The following is a 19,077-nucleotide window of genomic DNA, read 5'->3' as shown; positions in this document are numbered from 1 at the left end:
TGAAAATTAATAAAATATAATTATAGAAAAAAAAAAAAGAACTTTCAAAAGAGCTGACTGTGTTCTTTGGCATCTCTCTAGCCCTGTTTAAGACCAGTCTGTTCTCATCTAGGAAGGGCAGCAACAGACAATCTTAAGATTGTAACATAAAAATGTATACAATTTCATCATTTCTATATAGCATAGTTGTTAATGACTTGATTCTCTTTTTCCTACTGTTGCCTGTTGGTTTCACAATACTAATGACATCATGTTGAAGAACAATACAATTCAAGTCTGTTTAAATTCCAGCACAAGGTAAGGTCAAATGAAGTTTGGCATTTTACACTCTTTAAATCTCAGCTTTCAGCCTTCATTACTGGTTAACTTCTCTGTATAATAAGACTATGCATTTTGTTTTGCCTTCTTATCACTATTCTCAGTGTTTAATTTTTCTGTGCTTGTACTCCTGTTAGTTAAGTTTCTTTTTGAGTGAGCCCAACAGAAATAGCTGTTAAATACAGAGCTGATTCTGAACTCTATGTCCCTTTAAAAGTCAATGAGCAGAAACCTCCATGCAGTTGTTTTTGAGTTTCACCCCCTTTCCCAGTAAAGCTCCTGTTTCAGTCATGCCTTAATAGAGAAGTAGCTCCAAAGAACAAAGGGATATAATTTTGTCTGCTTCATTTACATTTCCATGACCCTATAACCTGTTTCCTCTTAAGTAGCAACAACTGTGTATTTCTCCTCTCTCTGTCAGCTAATATCCTGTACCTCTGATAAAATATAGGCATGGGTTTGTTATTCATATCAAAGAGTTTGTTTTTTTCTTCAAGAAACCAGGAGGCAAAATGTGAGACAACCCCTTTGAGTACCTTGACTTAAGTGAAACTTCTATAACTTGTGAAAGTCTTTCTTCAGCATTTAGCCATAGTATCTTAGGAAGAACTGCCTCACTAGCTGTCCCAATTCTTGCACTCCTATTAATCATTTTATCTTTTTCCTTTTATATAGTATGCAAGAATATACTACCTTTCTTGCGTTTTTTGTCATGGCAGGGGTCACTGGGGTTTTTTACCAGTGGAAACTATCAAACAGTTTTATTAATATCATATGCAAGCAAGATCCTGCTGAAAATTATACAAAAATGACTGGAGCAACACGTCAACAGAGAACTGTCAGATGTGCAGGCTGGGTTTAGAAGAGGCCATGGTACTAGAGATAGCTAATGTTAGATGGATTTTAGCAGAAAGCAGAGAATACCAGAGGAAGGTCTATCTGTGCTTCACTGACTATGCAAAGGCTTTTGACTCTGTGGACCACAACAAGCTGAGGCTGACTCTGAGAAGAATGTCTGTTCAGTTACAATGTTATAATTCTCTGTTACGGGATTATTTCAAGGATTTAATCACTCACCTACAGGGGAGATGAGCTGTAAAATTCTAAAAGTTTCAGAGGCCAAAAACTGTGATAAAACTCCTAGAGATTTTTTTTATACCTCACTTATTATGATGCTTAAGGCCATTCTACTGACAGAAGAAAAAAAGGAATGCCTCTTAAACATTAGGCAAAAACCGGGCAATAACAGAGGGGCAAAACTTCTCTAATGAAGTAAGCCAAAGTGCTACATGAAGTTTTGAGAGTGATAAATTCTGCTTCCACTGGAGGCTTTTAGCATTTTAATGCCAAGCTTTCAATTTCCAAGCTCAAGTGGTATAGCAGCCTCTGTTTTTGTTATGTGCCTTCGAGTCACCTGCAACTCATAGCAACCCTAAGTACAATAGCCCTAAACCCTGCTTTACCCTGTGCCAATCTGTCTCCCAACATACCTACCCCCATTAACCCAGACACTGAATCAATCCATCTTATCGAGGATCTTCCTCTCCTGCGCTGTCCCTCCACCCTTCCAAGCATGAAGTCACTCTCCAAGGACTGATCCTGCCTTGCTACATGTCCAAAGTAGCTCAGACAAAGCTTCAGAATCCTTGCCTCCAAGGAGCAGCCTGATCTCACCTTCTCCAGGATGAACGTATTTGTTCTCTTAGAAGTCCATGGGTATATTCAATACTCTTCTCCAGCAGCATCTTGTCATTGTCCTGCTTTCTAATGCAAGTAATTGCAAAGACCTAGGCCTGCATCAGGGGCACCTCAGTCTCCAGATTGACATTATTGCTCTTCATCGTTGCCTTTGGAGACATCTCTTAAAGCAAACTTTCCCAATGCAATTTATCTTTTAATTTTCTGGCTGTTGGTACCTAGAGCTAGCTGGTGGTAGCAGGCTTTAGAAGCTCTAAATGTAAGACCTAAACTATAACAAAGAGATGTGCAGCTATTATCTACTAAAAATTATCATGATGAATAAAGTATTGGCATTCTGATTGTTACAAGAATGCAGAGAATGTGCTATAGGGACACAACTGATGCTGTATCTGTATGCAAAATTACCACTTAGAAAATTACTGATTTGTTTAAGCTTGATGAAGCAGATACAAGTAAAGAAAAAAATTTGTAAAGATACAAAAAAAAAGAATAAAGTTATTTTTCTGTGCTTGCCTAAACTGCTGTTGTGGTCTGCACCTCTAGAAGCAGCAAAGTAGTCTGTGCTAACAAGTAAATTGCAATGCTTCCCATCAGGGACCTTGAGGAAGAGATGACATGCCAAACTAGCTAGCTTGGAGGGGATATGTTGGGGGGGGGGAGTGAACAAAACCACATATACAACCCTCAACCCCAGGCTTTTGTGGGCTAAATAATCCATCTCTTGCTAACTACTATTACTAGTTTAGTCTTCATCATGTGGCATTTGCTAAGGTAAGCCTAATGTCCACAGTCCTGGCAGCTAGCCACCTTTGTTTACCAGAGGTATAAAAGCCTCTACTTAAATTTACTACTTCAACAAGCATAAGTATAATCATAATTCTAATTTTTGTCTCTATATCCTGTTTGTTGAAAATTACAGTCCATGAAATAGCTAATATCATGAAGATAAATTAAATTTCACAACTAGTTAGCTGTAAAAAAACCTAACTAATAGTTGTGAGGGATGTCTAACAGGTTATTCAAGATGATTCTGCATAGTTTGACCTCTCCAAGTCTTTCCTTATTAGAAGAATGGGTTTCTCTCTCTCCAACTCTTCTTGTTGCCCTTTTACAATAAGAAGTAGCCGGAGAGAGTCATCGCCCCATTTCCCAGGATTGAGAAGTCGTAATATTAAAGAGGGGATTTTAACCAACAATAAAGTAAGAAGAGACTAACCTCTTAGAATGCAGGCACTAATATAAGACTAATGTTTTCTAATACTTAGGAGAAAACAATTTTCTCTTAATCTAACAATAATAGTGTTCTTAACAAAACATTCAATCATTTAAGTTCCCTTTTCCCATCTGTTCTTAAAATTTATAGTCAAGAGTTAAGTGTTTCTCTTCCTCACCACTGCTTTTTTAAGCAACCACACAAAACAACAAAAACCCTCACCAAAACAACCCCAGGTTAATTAGTCTAGGACATGACCACTGACCAGAACACCTGAACAAGAGAATTGTGACTCTGAAGCTCTGCAGCTATATATAGTCCTTAAAGTATTATGAAAATCAATTCATAGCTGATCTTCCATCAAGTTTTCAGAGGGAATAAACAGCACAGGAAGAGACTGCCCACCTTTTCCCCTTGGAGCAGTTGATGGATTCAAACCATATGCCTTTGTATTGGCAGCACACTTCCTTATTATAAAAATTTCCTCCTGCTTCTCTTTCCTGACACTCCTCTTTTATTCACTCTCTGAAGTCTCCAAGATGAGGTTCAGATATGGGCAGTTCTCATACCCTGTCTCCTATGCAAAAACTGACTGCTGCTGAGTCAGTTCTGACTCATAGCAAACCTCCATTAAGTTTCCAAGGCTGTAAATTTTAACAGGAAGAGACTGTTCATTTTTCTATAGAGACCCTGGTGTTATAAGAAGCACTAGAATTCCAGAAGACTTAATTGTGTTGATATGGAATCTGAATATAGACAAAGAAACAGTTGTTTGAAAAGAACAAGGGGATATTGTTATTTTAAAAGCAGGAAAGGTATTTGTCATAGTAATACAACCTATCGAAATACTTACTCAATCTGTATGCCGAGCTAGGGAGCTCTGGTGGCCCACAGGATAGGAAGTTGGGCCTTTCACTCAAAAGCAAGCAGTTCAAATTCACTAGCTTCTCCATGGGAGAAAATTGACAATATCCTCTCATGCAATTTACCATCTCTGAAAAACCACAAGAGGGTCAGCTATGAGCCATTCCAACTCAACACTAAGTTGAGTAGCAGGAACTCAACATTCCAACCTAACTTATTCAGCAGTAGGTGAGTCAGTGTATGCTGAACAAATGATGCAGAAACAAGACTATATAAAGGATACAGTCTTAGGACTGGGGGATCTGCATTAGCCATCAATATGCAGATGACAACTGTGCTTGCTGAAAACAAAGAAGACTTGAAGCACTGAAAAAGACCAAAGCCTCTACAGGCTTTGGTAAGGATTACACTTCAACATAAAGAAAATGAACCACCTTACAAGTGAACCAATAAACTACATTATTATAAACATGTAGTTGGCAAGTCTATTGAAAAGTATTCTTTGTAACTGATAAAGAGCAAAGATATCACTTTGAGACCCAAGATATGCATGAACCAAGCTTGGTATTTTCTAATTGTATGTGAAAGCTGAATAGTCAATAAGGAAGGCCATAAGAAAAGATGTGTTTGAATTGTAGTGTTATAAAAAAGTATTTACTATAATATGGACTGCAAAAGAACAAATAAATCTGTGTTGGAAACAGTGCAGTTAGAATGCTCCTTAAAAGACAGGATAGTGAGACATCCTCTAATTACTTGGAGTATATTACTAGAAGAAACCAGACCCTAAAAAAAGGAACCCTGTTTGGTACTGTTGTTGTTGTTGTTGTTGTTAAGTGCCATCGAGTTGAGTACAACTCATAGCGACTCAATGGCACATAAAAACAATAACATACTATGGCAGGTTTGGAAGCCTCTGGAAACTCTATGAACTTTGATAAAGGTCAACAGTTGTAGAGGGAATTCAGGTCTTTTGTTCATAGGGTCACTATGAGTTTTGCTCCACTCAAAGGCAATCAACAACAACATAGTGATCCTATGAACAAAAAACCTGAACCCTGTTCTGTAACTACCTTTCTCTATTCATAGATTTTCCAGAGGCAAGTGGTTTAAGAAGTGGATGCCACTCCTGCTTCCAAACCTGAATCAATCTGTGAGTTCCACCAAACACTGTCCATGATAAGTCACCATTATGGCGTTTGACACATGACACAGCATTCAGCATCAAAGCAAACTCAAGTTACTTCAATATAGCAAATAGATCACTGCTGTACCACTTAAAAGAATGTTCATCCCAAAATCAATTAACACTAGGCCTGAGGGCCCTAATCCTTTTTAAATAACAGGCACACCCACCAAATGTTGGTTCACTACAACCAAGAGACTTCCAGCTCACAACTGATTGTTAGCCAAATCTGGCAAGTCCAATCAGCTGACAACCAACTGTGGGCAGAAAAACCAAGACCAACCAAACATTCCATACTTGACCCTTATCAATACACAAGAAATCATCTTCCAGAATCCAAGTACTTCACAGGAGCCTCAAAGTGTCAGGGGAGGAAAGGAAGACTCTCAACAAAATTAATTGAAACAGTGGCTACAATAAAAGCACAACAGTATTTGAGTAAGGCACAGACCTTGACAGTGTTTTATTCTGTAGTCATAGCATCATTATGATTTGGAGCCAATTTGATGGCACCAAGAACATTAACAATACAGTGTAACAGAGTTATTGGGGATGACCTGACATCATATTCCCATTCTCCAGAAACTGCTGCTGCCGTTGTGGGTGGCATCATCAAGTCCACCATGACTCATAATGACCTTATGATCAAAACCTTACCCTATCTTCACCAATCCTCATGATCTCTACTATGCTCAAAACTACTCTTGCAGTCACTGTATCAATCCATTTTGTTAACAATCTTCCTCTCTTTTGCTGACCCTTTATTTTTCCAAGCATAAGGTCTTTCTCTAAGGACCAGTGCCTCCTGAAAACAGTCCTTGAAATTTAACCACCCTTGCCTCTAACTACTGTCTTGGCTGCACTTCCTCCAATACATATTTGCTTGTTCTTTTAATCACAGTATAGTCAATATTCTATGACAACAGCACAATTCAAAGGTTTCTTTCATCTTCCTATTCATCATTCAACTTTTACTTGCATAGAAAGAAACGAAAAATATTTTGGCTTGGGTCAGGTATATTGTACTCTTTAAATTGATAATTTGTTCTTTATAATTTTTAAAAAGAGATCCTTGTCAGCAGATTTTCCCAGTGCAACACATCTTTTGATCTCTTGACTGCTGCTGGGTGCAAATTGTATCTCTCTCTCTCTCTCTCTCACACACACACACACACACACACACACACACATCTCATCCTGCTGTCATTAAAGGATAGGTCTGGTGATATACTTTTGTTAAGTATCACTCACTCACACCTTAATTTATAATCATTACATCCCAATTAAGCAGTTCTACTCTGTAACATAATGATCAAGAACCAGTGGTAATAAAGGAAAAAGTGGAAGCACATTGAAGGCATTAGCAAAACACAAGGCCTCAGAAATTGATGATATACCAATTGAAATGTTTCAACTAACAGATGTAGGTAGTCCTAGACGTGCTCATCATGTGCCAAGAAATCTGGAAAACAAGCTACTGGGTGGTGGTGCTGTTGTTGCTGTAAACCATAGAGTAAGAACCAACCTATATCTGACCCTCCAGCAGGTTTTCAGAGGCAGTTAATCTCATGGGAAGAGATTCCATATTTATTCCTAGTCCTCCAAAAAAGTGATCCAACAGAATGTGGAAATAGTCGAACCCTATCATTAATATCATATGCAAGGAAAACCTTCCTGTAGATTATTAAAAATGGTTATATCAGTATTCTGACAGAGAGCTACAGAAAGTTAAGCCAGATTTAGAAGAGGCTGTGGCAGCAGGGACATCAATGCTGATGTCAGATGGATCTTGGTTGAAAAAGAATATAAGTAGGATGTCCATCTGTGTTTTAATGACTATGCAAAGACATTTGAATTGTGGTTGGTGTTTATCAAAGACACATATATGGTTAACTCTGAGAAGAACATGTATCCCAGAACACACAATTGTGCTCATCCAAAATCTATTCCTAGACCAAGACACTGTTGTCTAAATAGAGCAAGGGAACACAGCATGGTTTAAAATCAAGAAACATGTACATCAGGGCTATATTCTTCATCCAGACCTATTCAATCTGTATGCAGAACAGATTATTCAAGAAGAAAAATGTGGCATCAGGATTAGAGGAAGACTCATCAACATTCTGCATGATAAAGATAACAGATGCTTGCTAAAAGTGAGGAGGACGCAGACGACTTGCTGCATGAGATCAAAGACTACAGCTTTCAATATGAATTATATTTCAACATCATGAAAACAAAACCCCCCATCACTGAGCCAAAAGGCAACATTTGGATAGACATGCTGCACTGGAAAACCTGCAGTCTAGGATCTCTCCAAAGTGCTAAAGAGCAATGATGTCAATTTAATGACTAATGTGGACCTGATCCATGTCATGGTCTCTTCAATTACTTTCTATGCATCTTAAAGTTTGACAAAGAGAGAAGAGTACTGAACATTCCACGAGCTGTCAAAAGAATATGTCTTAGAAAGAAATGCATATTAAAGTGGATTGTGGACTTGGGGGAGGGGGATTTGTATAACAATGAAAATTTTTTTTCTTCTAAGAAAAAACCAAACTGGGGGCAGGAGTGGGCAGGGAGGGAAATGTGCAACGATGAACAAATGGGGGAAAAATTAAGTGGAAAGAATATGCTGTAAAAAAAAAGTGGAACCAAGGTGTTCACTGGAGGCAAGGATGGTTTAGTCTCTATTGTTAGAAGGGGCCAGTCCTTGGAAAAGGACATCATGCTTGGAAACATGGAAGGTCACTGAAAGAGAGGAAGACCTTTGATATACTTTGACATAGTGACTGGAACAATAAAGTCAAGTATGGATTCAAATCCATTGTTCATAGGGTCGCTATGAGTTGTAGTTGATTTACAGCACATAACAACAATCCTAAGGCATGTGTCTGGAATCCACCAACTGTTCCTTGGAAGAAAGCTGGGCAATCTCCTCCCATGTGATTTAAAACCTTTGAAAACTTGCTGCAGGGTAAGCTGTGAGTCACTTTCAACATAAAATAACAACAATTCTGCAACACAAAGGGTCCTCATTTCAATACCAAATGAACAACAACAGTGCCAATCAGACCCTGCCTGATTACAACAATAACTAAGCAAATATACACATCTAGGAGAATCAACACTCGAATTCATTGAGATCTAGTTACCAAACAGTACATTTAAGGATGTCTTAAGCATGTTCAATTCAACTTCTACCTAGGAACATTTGATTAACTAGAAAATTATAAGTAATGCTTGAACAAGATTATGCAGAACTTAAAAAAAATTCTACCAAGCCTTAGTCTTGAACAGTTGCCTCAGTTTAAGGGGTTTCTTGGCTGTTCACAGCAGGTCAAGAGGCCACAGATTTCCTGATGATGGACAGCTTCCTACTGTTTCTATTTGCAAATCTAGACGGAGAGAGACACATGAACCTACTCAGAAATGTCAAAGTTCCAACATTTTCCTTCTACTAACTCTCTAAGGTTATTCAATCTAGGTGCCATTTTAAAGGCCAATAAGGTAAGCAGCACAGGCCTCCTTGCTATATGTACATGTCACCTTACCTGTTTCTCTACTTCTGTGAAAACTGAAGTCAGTGTGCCCATGGTGCAGCTGAGAGCAATAGAGACAGCTATGGTGGTTTAACTTCACGAACAAAGTAGAAGCATGAATGAGTATGATATGGATGGCAAATGTCTGAGCGGCCAGCACAAACTAGGCCTGGACACTGCCTAATAGTAAGAGACAGTCACAGCAAAAGCATCTTTATAAAGACAATGAGGATTTCAGACTCTAAAAACAGTGCTTCTCTTTCACCTCAAAGATATGCTTAAATATATCTGCTACACTGAAGATCCAGTTTTAATATGTCATGACCTGAAACAGACCTCAACCAGCAAGCTGATATTCTAAGTACTATAATAAAAACTGCATTCTGAAAATCAAAGCTGTTTTTCATAGCTGTCTTGCCTTACCTCCTTAAGCTCTATTTAATTAGTTCCAAACAGCAAATACTAAACAACTTTGTATTTGCTTTCTTCGTTACACAGGGGTACATTCTACACAAAAAAAGTCATCCTGAAGGGTTCACTGGGAAGTTTATTTAGTTCAATTAGAAGTTTCAAAGGTGCATTTCATTCCTGACATTTTCCTATGACATTTTCAAGTGTTCAAGGACTTTTTCTTTATTAAAAATAATAATAATAAAAAAATAAAAATAATTGCTAACAGAGTGAAAATTTACAAGGCATACTGGGTTTTCTCCTCCTAATCATTCATGCATACTCTGTTCCACAATATCAATTATAATATAATAGGTGATCATCCATTTATTCTGCATTGTCCTTCTCTTCGCCAATTCCAGTAAGTGTTCACTGCCTCTCAATTTTCTACCTTCCCTTTTTTCCCTCCCTGGTTAACACACTAGATTGATTCTCTCTGTATGTAAACATTTCTTTAGCGTTTTATAACAGTGGTCATATATTATCATTTTTGTCCTCTCATAACTGACATATTTCACTCAGCATAACGTCCTCTAGATTCATCCATGTAGTGTAGTGTTTCACAAATCTTCACTGTTTTCAATGTTGAACAGTACACTTCCACTGTGTGAATATACCAGTTCTCTCCTCATTCATCTGATGATGAGTTATTTCCATCCCTTTGTACATAATGCTGCCATAAACATAGGTGTATATGTATCTGTGTCACAGTTTATATCTATAGGGTACTGCCTTGTAATGGAACAGGTGAATCAAACAGTACTTCTATTTTCAACTTTTAAGGAAACACAAAGCTGCTTTTCATAGTGGTTGTACCAATTTACAATCCCACCAACAGTGTATGAAAGTTTCAATCTCATCAGCATAAGCATTTACTGTCTGCTGTCCTGTTGCATTGTGCTCTTGTTGCTAGAGTAATATGTTATCTTGATATTTTGATTGGTAACTCTCTAAACTGCTGTTGAAAACTGAAAAGACCTAAATTATTATGGTTTTATGCTGGCAGAAAGTTTTTTAAGATCTTCTCCTTTGCTAAAAGTGTGAAAAGCTTAGAGCTAGAACTGTTTTTCACAAAGAATTCCTGTTCTAACTACAAGAAAGCTCCACGGGATGCTCATCCTTTTATACTAGCTTAGCTAAGCCTAGTGTCTGGCCTAAAGAGCAAAGCATGTATAAAATGGAAGAAATGAAAAAGCAAGTGAAGATCTTAAGAGATCATTCTATAAAAGCCGATGTTTTGATTTCATTTCGTCTTCATTCCCTGGTGTTATTTAAAACAAATGGTCTGCCCTTGCTCAGCAATAAAATCAGTACCAATAAGGACTGTCCTGGATCATTCAACCTAGGTTCACCAGGGGCAAACCTGAAGTTCAACAAATTGAGGTGTAGTGTTTCATTACAATGAGAAAAAAACCCAAAGTTCTCTAACATAATACTTTTTAGATATAATAACCTCAAGTCTGTAAAATTATTCTAATTTAACATAAAAAGAAATTAGAGCTCAGAGAAATACTTCTCCTCAAGATTAATGGTCAGAATACACTTGTCTAATTGACACCAAAAATTTTCAAAGTAACTCAGTCTACACGAACACTACAACTTTTCTTCTAGATATTATTTTAGAGTAGTTGTTTTGAAATTTTACAAACTGTAGAATCTTTCCTTCACACAAAAGTGTACTCAAACCTATAAACAAACCACATAAGAGCCACATATTTTAATAACTAGATGATGTGCTCTAATAACTAGATGATGTTCTCCTTCAGAAATGCCCAGACACTGGAAGAAAAAAATTAGTTCTACATTTTTCAAAAAAAATTTAATGTAAATAGTTAGGGCAGTTAGATATGCCACTGTCTAGATTTCCTCAAAAGCTAGTAAGTCCCTCTGGATAGTGGTGGGGAAATAATGATCTACCACTGCATGGTTCAATGGCTGCAGGAGAGCAAAAGGAAAGAAATGGTGATTGAAATAGAATAGAGTATTCTATTTAGATTACATGGTTGAAACATGAGGCGTAAGTGATGAGTCTAGTAGGAGGTCAGGTAGGAAAGCAAAAGACCAAACTAAATGACCTTCCACATCAAACCAAGAAACCTGAACTTAACATGCAAAAATTAAGTGGAAGTGTGCTATGACTAAATCACAAACAGAAGTGACAATGCGTAAGTAATGTTTTAAAGGATTTTCAACTTCTAGTGTTAAGTTATCAAAGAAGCATTAAAAGAAGATGGAAGGAGTATACAGTCACTGTACCAGAAGGAATTCACTGATACAAAAGAATTTCATGAAATAAACATGAGCAAGAGCCTGTGGTGATGAAAGAGGAAGTTCAAATTGCTCTAAAAGAATTGGCAAAAATGAGTCTCTAGGAGTTGACAGCAGACCAACTGACATATTTCAACAAACAGATGCTGCTCTGGATGTGCTAACTAAGTTGTGCCAAGAAATATGAAGGACAGCCAGCTGGCCAACTGACTGGAAGAGATCGATATTTGTTCCCATTCCAAAGAAAGGTGGCCCAACAGAGTGTGGAAACTATAGAACAATATCATTATTATCACATACAAGCAAGAGGCTACTGAAAATTATCCAAAAATGACTGGAGTAACACATCAACAGAGAACTTCCAGCTGTGCAGGCTGGGTTTAGAAGAGGCCATGGTACTAGGGATATTATAGATGTTAGATGGAGTTTGGCAGAAAGCAGAGAGCACCAGAGGAAGGTCTATCTGTGCTTCTTTGTCCATGCAAAGGCTTTTGACTGTGTGGATCACAACATGCTGAGGCTGACTCTGACAAGAATGGGAATCCCACAACATTTGACTGTGCTTATGCGAAACCTATACTTGGACCAAGAGGCTGTCGTCAGAACAGAGCAAGGAGACACTGCATGGTTCAAAATCAGGGAGGACATACGCCAGGGATGTATTCTGTCTCCATACCTTTTCAATCAGCATGCAGACAGATCATGTGGGACGCTGAACTGTAAGAGGAGGAATGTGGCATCAGGATTGAAGGAAGATTGCTCAACAATCTGTGTTATGCAGATGACACAACCCTGCTTGCTGAAACTGACGACGAGGACCTGAAGTGCTTGCTGCAGAAGGTCAAAGACTGTAGCTTTCAATATGGACTGAAGCTCAACATCAAGAATACAAAGATTCTCACCACTGAGACAATTGGCAGCATCAGTATGGATGTGAAGAGACTGAGATAGTTAACAGTTTTAGTTTTTGCTTGGTTCCACTGTCAATACTCTTGGTACCAGCAGCCAGGAAATTTAAGAGACAAATTGCATTGGGAAAATCAGCTGTCAGGAACCTCTCAAGAGTACTGAAGAGCAACATCAGGGTGGAGACTAAGATCTGGGCTATAGTCTTTCCAACTGCATGCTATGCATCAGACAGCTGGACAGCGACTAGCAATGATAGAAAGAGACTTGATGCCTTTGAGCTGTGGTGCTGAAGAGGTGATTGTTGTTGTTGTTATGTGCCGTCGAGTCGTTTGCGACTCATAGCGACCCTATGTACAACAGCCCTAAACCCTGCTCTATCCTGTGCCAATCATGTTGCCTCTGACACACCCATCCCAATTACCCCAGTCACTGAATCAATTCACCTCATAGAGGGTCTTCCCCTCCCATGCTGTCCCTCTACTCTACCCAGCATGATGTCCCTCTCTAAAGACCTGTCTCTCCTTACAACATGTCCAAAGAATGTCAGACAAAGACCCAGAATCCTTGCCTCCAAGGAGTAGCCTGCTTTAACCCTCTCCAGGATTAATCTGTTTGTTTTCTTGGCAGTCTATGGTACATTCAATACTCTTCTCCAGCACCACAGCTCAAACGCATCAATTCTCCCTCTAGCCTCCCTAGTCATTGTCCAACTCTCTGTTGCATAACAAGTGATTGCAAAAACCATGGCCTGTATCAGACGGACCTTAGTCTCCAGAGAGACACCGTTGCTCTTGAGTACTTTAGAGAGGTCCCTAACAGCAGACTTTCCCATCGTGATACCTTTTTTTTAATTTCCTGGCTGCTGGTGGCAAGAGTGTTGACCGTGGAGCCAAGCAAACTGAAGCTGTGAACAATCTCAGTCTCTTTGCCATCCATCCTGATGCTACCGATTGGTCCAGTGGTGAGAATCTTTGTCTTCTTGACATTGAGCCTCAATACATACTGAAGGCTGCAGTCCTTGACCCTCTGCAGTAAGTGCATGACGTCCTCCTCAGTTTCAGCGAGCAGGGTTGTGTCATCTGCATAATGCAGATTGTTGATAGATCATCCACCAATCCTAATGCCATGCTTCTCCTCATAGAGCCCAGCCTCTCGGATAATCTGCTCTGCATACAGGTTGAAAAGGTATGGAGATAGGACACATCCCTGGCATACACCCCTCCCAATTTTGAACCATACAGTGTTGCCCTGCTCTGTTCCTACGACTGCCTCTTGGTCCAAGTATAGGTTTCACATTAGCACGATTAAATGTTCTGGGATTCCCATTCTTCTCAGAGTCAGCCACAGTTTGTTATGATCCACGCAGTCAAATGCCTTTGCATAATCAATGAAACACAGATAGACATTCTTCTGGTATTCTCTGCTTTCAGCTAAAAGCCATCTAACATCAGCAACAATATCCCTAGTACCACAACCCCTTCTAAACCCAGCCTGGACTTCTGGCAGTTCTCTGCTGATGTACTGCTCCCATCGTTTTTGGATAATCTTCAGTAAAATCTTGCTTGCATGTGAGATCAATGATATTGTTCTATAGTTTCCACACTCAGTTGGGTCACCCTTCTTTGGAATGGGAGCAAATATAGATCTCTTCCAGTCAGTTGGCCAAGTGGTTGTTCTCCAGATTTCTTGGTACAACTAGGTGAGCACATCCAGGGCAACATCTGTTATCTGATATACTTCAATTTGTATACCATCTATTCTGGGGGCCTTATTTTTTGCTATTTCCTTCAAAGCAGCCTGAACTTCTGCCTTCATCACCATAGGCTCTTGCTCAAATATTATTTCATTAAATTCTTCTGTATCTATATTCCTTCCATCTTCTTTTGATACCTCCTGGATCAGAGGAGTATTTAATAAACCATGGACTGCTAAGAGAACAAACAGGCAGGGGTGAAGCCGGGGGCTGATCCTTGGAGGAAAGGATTCTGAAGCTTCATCTGACATACTCTGGGCATGTTGCAATGAGGGACCAGTCTTTGGAGAGAGACATCATGTTTGGGAGAGTGGAGGGATGGCGGAGGAGAGGAAGACCCTCAATGAGATGGATCAATTCAGTGACTGGGGTAGTGGGAGTAGGTGTGTTGGGGACAATGAGGTCGGCACAGGATAGATCAGAATTTAGGGCTCCTGTACATAGGGTCGCTATTAGTCACAAGTGACTCAACGGCACATAACAACAAGAATTTAGAAAAAAAAATAGGATAATATAAATGAAACATCTATATTAACAAAAATGGTAAAGCAGGGACCATACATTTAGGAGGTTGGAGACAACAAGGCAAGTTTTGGGACATTGTTCAAATATCCCTGTCAGAATCTATGTCAACCTTTAGCAGGTGGAGACAAAGGTGGGGAGGAAGTCTATAACAACTGGGAAGAGACTATGAGCTTGACAAGTTCATGTCAAGGCTGAACAGGAAGCATGATGTGGAGGGACAGAGCAAACATGTAGGGGCACTGTGTGCTAACTCTTGGGTCACTCTAGTAGTTGATGTGCTTCCAGCAGACTTTCTAAGTAACTACCTTTGTGACAGATGCTAAAGAATGGATGATTCACACCCTACAATGTTCCCTTCTCCTAGCCCTAGCCCTCTTCACCTCTCACACCCAACCCCTCAAGTCACAGGCTTTGTGATCCAGTTCTGGCTAATAAAGTGTAGGCAGAATACAGAGAGGCAGGACTTTCTTGAAAAGCTTCAGCTTTCCTACTAAAAAGGGACAATATCAGCTGACAGACCCCTCCATCCTTCATCATTCCTCCAGGGAACCCAGCTTCCATCTTGAGATCATTCTGTAACAAACACAACATGCTAAAGACATTGGAAGACTCCTGGGCCCCTGGCAACAGCTCTGAGCAACTTCATCAGCCACAGACCATCTACTTCCAACATATCTTGTCATACAACCACATAATTCCCTAATCCCTTAAATTACCACAGTGTTTTTCTGTTAACTTTTAAGCAAAGGTGAATACTGAGTGACTCTCTTGAGATTTCTTTAAAAAGTGTATGATTTCTATTGAAACAAATGGAGTCTTCTTGGTTCCAGGACAGATTAAAAATATGCATTAAGTACTTCACATCTTTAAAAGAAAGGGTATGAAGACACAAAAGATATGAAAACAGAAAAACTTCAGACTACAAAAATAGTATGTTTCAATGACACTGTACCTTAGAAATGTTACTTGACTGACTCATGGAATGTCCCAAAGTCTTCTCATTCTGCAAGGAAACCAAGCAAGTGTTACGTATCAATCTTTTATTAAAATAAGAAAATAATCAGTAATTCATCATAACAATCCTCCTGACAACTCCTTCAAGTAGAATTTACTGAGCACAATCTAATTAGATATTGGAGAGTTTGGTATAGACATATAATAGTTCCTGCCATTAAATCACTTATTGAGATGATCCAGGAAAGAGTAAGATACTAGAAGGCATTAAGAACCTCAAGACAGAGATTCAAAGGAAAGAAATTGCTTATTTAGCTCTGGGTCACAGAGTCCAAATTATGAGAACATGCAAAACAGGAAGAAAAAAGAGGGATAATCAATTCCATCTGTGTCCAGGGTATTTATCAGACACACATCCCAGATCATGCCTTCTCCTCAAAACCTGGTCGTCCTCCTTTCTTAGAGAAACCTGAGAATCATCTTTGTTAGGTCTGGACGGGGGGCTGAGGGGCAGAATGAAGAATTCAAATGTCAATAAGAAGAGTGAACAACCTTCCCCATCTAGCAGAACTAATGGATAAACCATAAATCACAGTGAAATGTCCCTCCCTTCCTTCCCTAAAGACCCCATTATAAAAGCTCTCCCAGATATGCTCAAAGGTGCAGCTTCCTCAGTGAGCATCTTCAGAGCAAGGATCCTTGCCTAGGAGCTCCCTTTAATAAATAAAGCTGATTTTAAGCTTTATCTCTCATTCGCTAATGTTTCTAAGCTCCAGTGCCCAACATCTGGTGCTGAAAACCTGGGAGACAAGGGGTGCCGCACCCCTGCCTCAGGAAGAGTGCAGGTGGGCTCTCTTACTGTCTCTTGAACCAGCTTGTGCAGTGTCAAGATGCTCAAATGGTAATGTAAAGTCCCACTTCTCTCCTCAATTCTGTGTGTGACTGCTGACTGGATAGTCTCTGCTCCTTTTGTTATTCTGATTTTTGCATTCTCACCCACTCCCCCCCTCACTTCGTCTTCCCCAGAGGCTCATAAAGCCAGACCCAGTTGTTTGTAAAAAAACTTCCAGGAGTTCTAGCCTCCATTCCAGGAGTTTCAGTCTTCCAGTCCAGGCATTCTGAATTCCCCTGGGATCCAGATTTGTCCTCACTGGACTCCTATCTGCACATACCCCAAAACCACCAATTTGTGTCAGGAGCCCACCCAAGAAGCACTAGGTGTTTCTTCCCAGGCTCTTGATTGTTCTCAGTGATGCCCACACTATCCTCCTTCCAAATCTGAGACTCCTGGTTTCCAGGAGATGCCCTGGAATTTCAGTTGCCTCACCCACAGTTCTGAACACCATGTGTAGCCAAATGTCCAGGCCCCCAAGGGACAGTCCCTTGGGCTGCCTTCTTGCAAATCTTTCAAACTTGGGTCTGGCTGAGGATCTCCAACCCAAGAGACTGATCTTTTATTGTAATCATGCGTAACCAAATTATCAGCTAGATAATGACTCTCGATGGCCGGAGAAGGGGACTTTTGACTTTAATACCCTTCAGGACAATACCCTTTGACAAGTTCTGCAATTGAACTCTGTAATGGTCAGAGATCTCATGTATCCAGGCTTTCTTTTGCTTATGCTCCCATTCCTCTCTCTGCAAGGCCTGCCAGCCTGTCCAGGTCCTTTTAGCCCAAAGTTAAACTTTCAAATACCAAATCATCTCCTCTAGTTGCTCATTTGCACGATTTATTCCCCTCCTCTCTGGGAGACTCTGCCTTTATTACAGATCCTGTGGAATTCCTGCCTCAGTCTTCCCCTGCCCCCTACCCAGCGCCTCCTCCAGAACCCACCACAGGTTGTTGCCAAGCTGAATCCCTTCGTCCTCCATTTACTCTGTCTCCTACTCTGACCAATCCAGACTCGGCCACTCCTACTCCAACTCTTACCTCACCTGTTGCTAGGCACACACGTTCCTGCCAAGCTGAATCCCCTTGTCCTCCAGTTTCTTAGCCTCCTTCTACTCTGACCAATCCAGACTTGGCCACTCCTACCCCAACTCTTACCTCAGCTATTGTTAGGCACGCAACCTAGCTACCAATTCCTGCCAAGCTACCAATGGAGACTTAACCCTCCCCTTCCAATCCTTACCTCTCCTGTTGCCAGTTACACTCAGTCCCACCAGACCAAGTCTGTCCTCTGTCCTTCCTCTTCAGGAAGTTGCAGACACTGAGGGCCTAATTCTTGTCCACACATCTTTCTTGCTAACTGACCTTTAACAAACTGGAAAATGTTTAGGTTCATTTTCAAAAGACCCAAAACCTATAACAAAGAGTTTAGGTACCTGACTTAGACCTACAATCTCTCTTGGCGTGACCTCTTTGTTGTACTTTCCTCTACTCTGACACCAGAAGAAAAGGAGCATATTCTCACTGCCACACAGCAGCATGTAGACTACGTGCATTTAACAGCACCATGCCAGTTGGCCCCCAAGCTGTCTCCTGGCAAGAGCCAAACTGGACATACCAAATTAATACAGTGACAGGAAGAGACTGTTGATTCAGTACCTACTGGTCAGCCTAAAAGCCATCTCCTATAAGGCAGTCAATTTTGACAATCTCAGGGAAATTATCCAAGCTAGAGATAAGAATGCAGCGACTTTCATTAACTGTCTCATCGAAGCCCTGACTCAGTATACCCGCTTAGATTCCAGCAGGAGTCACGGTCCTAGCTACTCATTTTATCACCCAATCAGCCTCTAACAGTAAAAAAAACAAAACAAAACAAACAAACAAAAAAAAACCAAAAAAAAAATCACCACACACACAAAACAAAATGAAAAAAAAAAAACCAAACAACAAACACCACCACAACTCAGAAGGGCCGAGGATGGCCCCCAAACACCCCTTCAAGACCTGGTAACTAAGGCCTTTAAAGTTTTCAATACCCTAGAGAAATAGGCAGAAGTGGATAGGAAGACTCGTGCCCAACAGAAAGAAATTCTGCAAGCCCAATCCTTAATTGCTGCCTTGTGGCCAGCAGCAGTGAAGGGTCACAAAACACCTACTCAGTCAAAGAGCCAGTTACTTCCGAGTGCATGCTATAAGTGTGACAAAGATGGCCATTGGGCTAGCTGTTGGGTGTTGCCCTATCTGTGGGACAATGGGTCATTGGATGGTCGAATGCCCTTCAGTACCTAGTCATGGTAGGGCAGCCCCTCCACCAGAACCAGTCCCTAACCCGACCGACCTTCCTGGGCCTAGCTGCTGCTGATTGAAGATATCCAGGATTGATGACCCCCTTCACCTCTGCCAAGCCCAGGGTAACCCTTCAGATAGTGGGTAAGCCAGTTTCCTTCTTGGTTGACACAAGGGCTACCTTTTCAGTACTCCCTTCTTTCTTGGGTCCTGTTT

The 19,077-nt window shown here is 40.3% G+C and overlaps 1 pseudogene; it reads right to left on the bottom strand.

The window, feature by feature from the left end:
* LOC102843199 overlaps nucleotides 1–19,077 on the bottom strand; it is an 86,840-nt pseudogene that overhangs the window by 21,520 nt on the left and 46,243 nt on the right.

Source organism: Elephantulus edwardii, unplaced genomic scaffold (assembly GCF_000299155.1).
Source record: "Elephantulus edwardii isolate Elephantulus edwardi_28Jun2011 unplaced genomic scaffold, EleEdw1.0 scaffold00213, whole genome shotgun sequence".
Classification (NCBI taxonomy): domain Eukaryota; kingdom Metazoa; phylum Chordata; class Mammalia; order Macroscelidea; family Macroscelididae; genus Elephantulus; species Elephantulus edwardii.
This window is presented reverse-complemented; position numbering and strand designations above follow the sequence as displayed.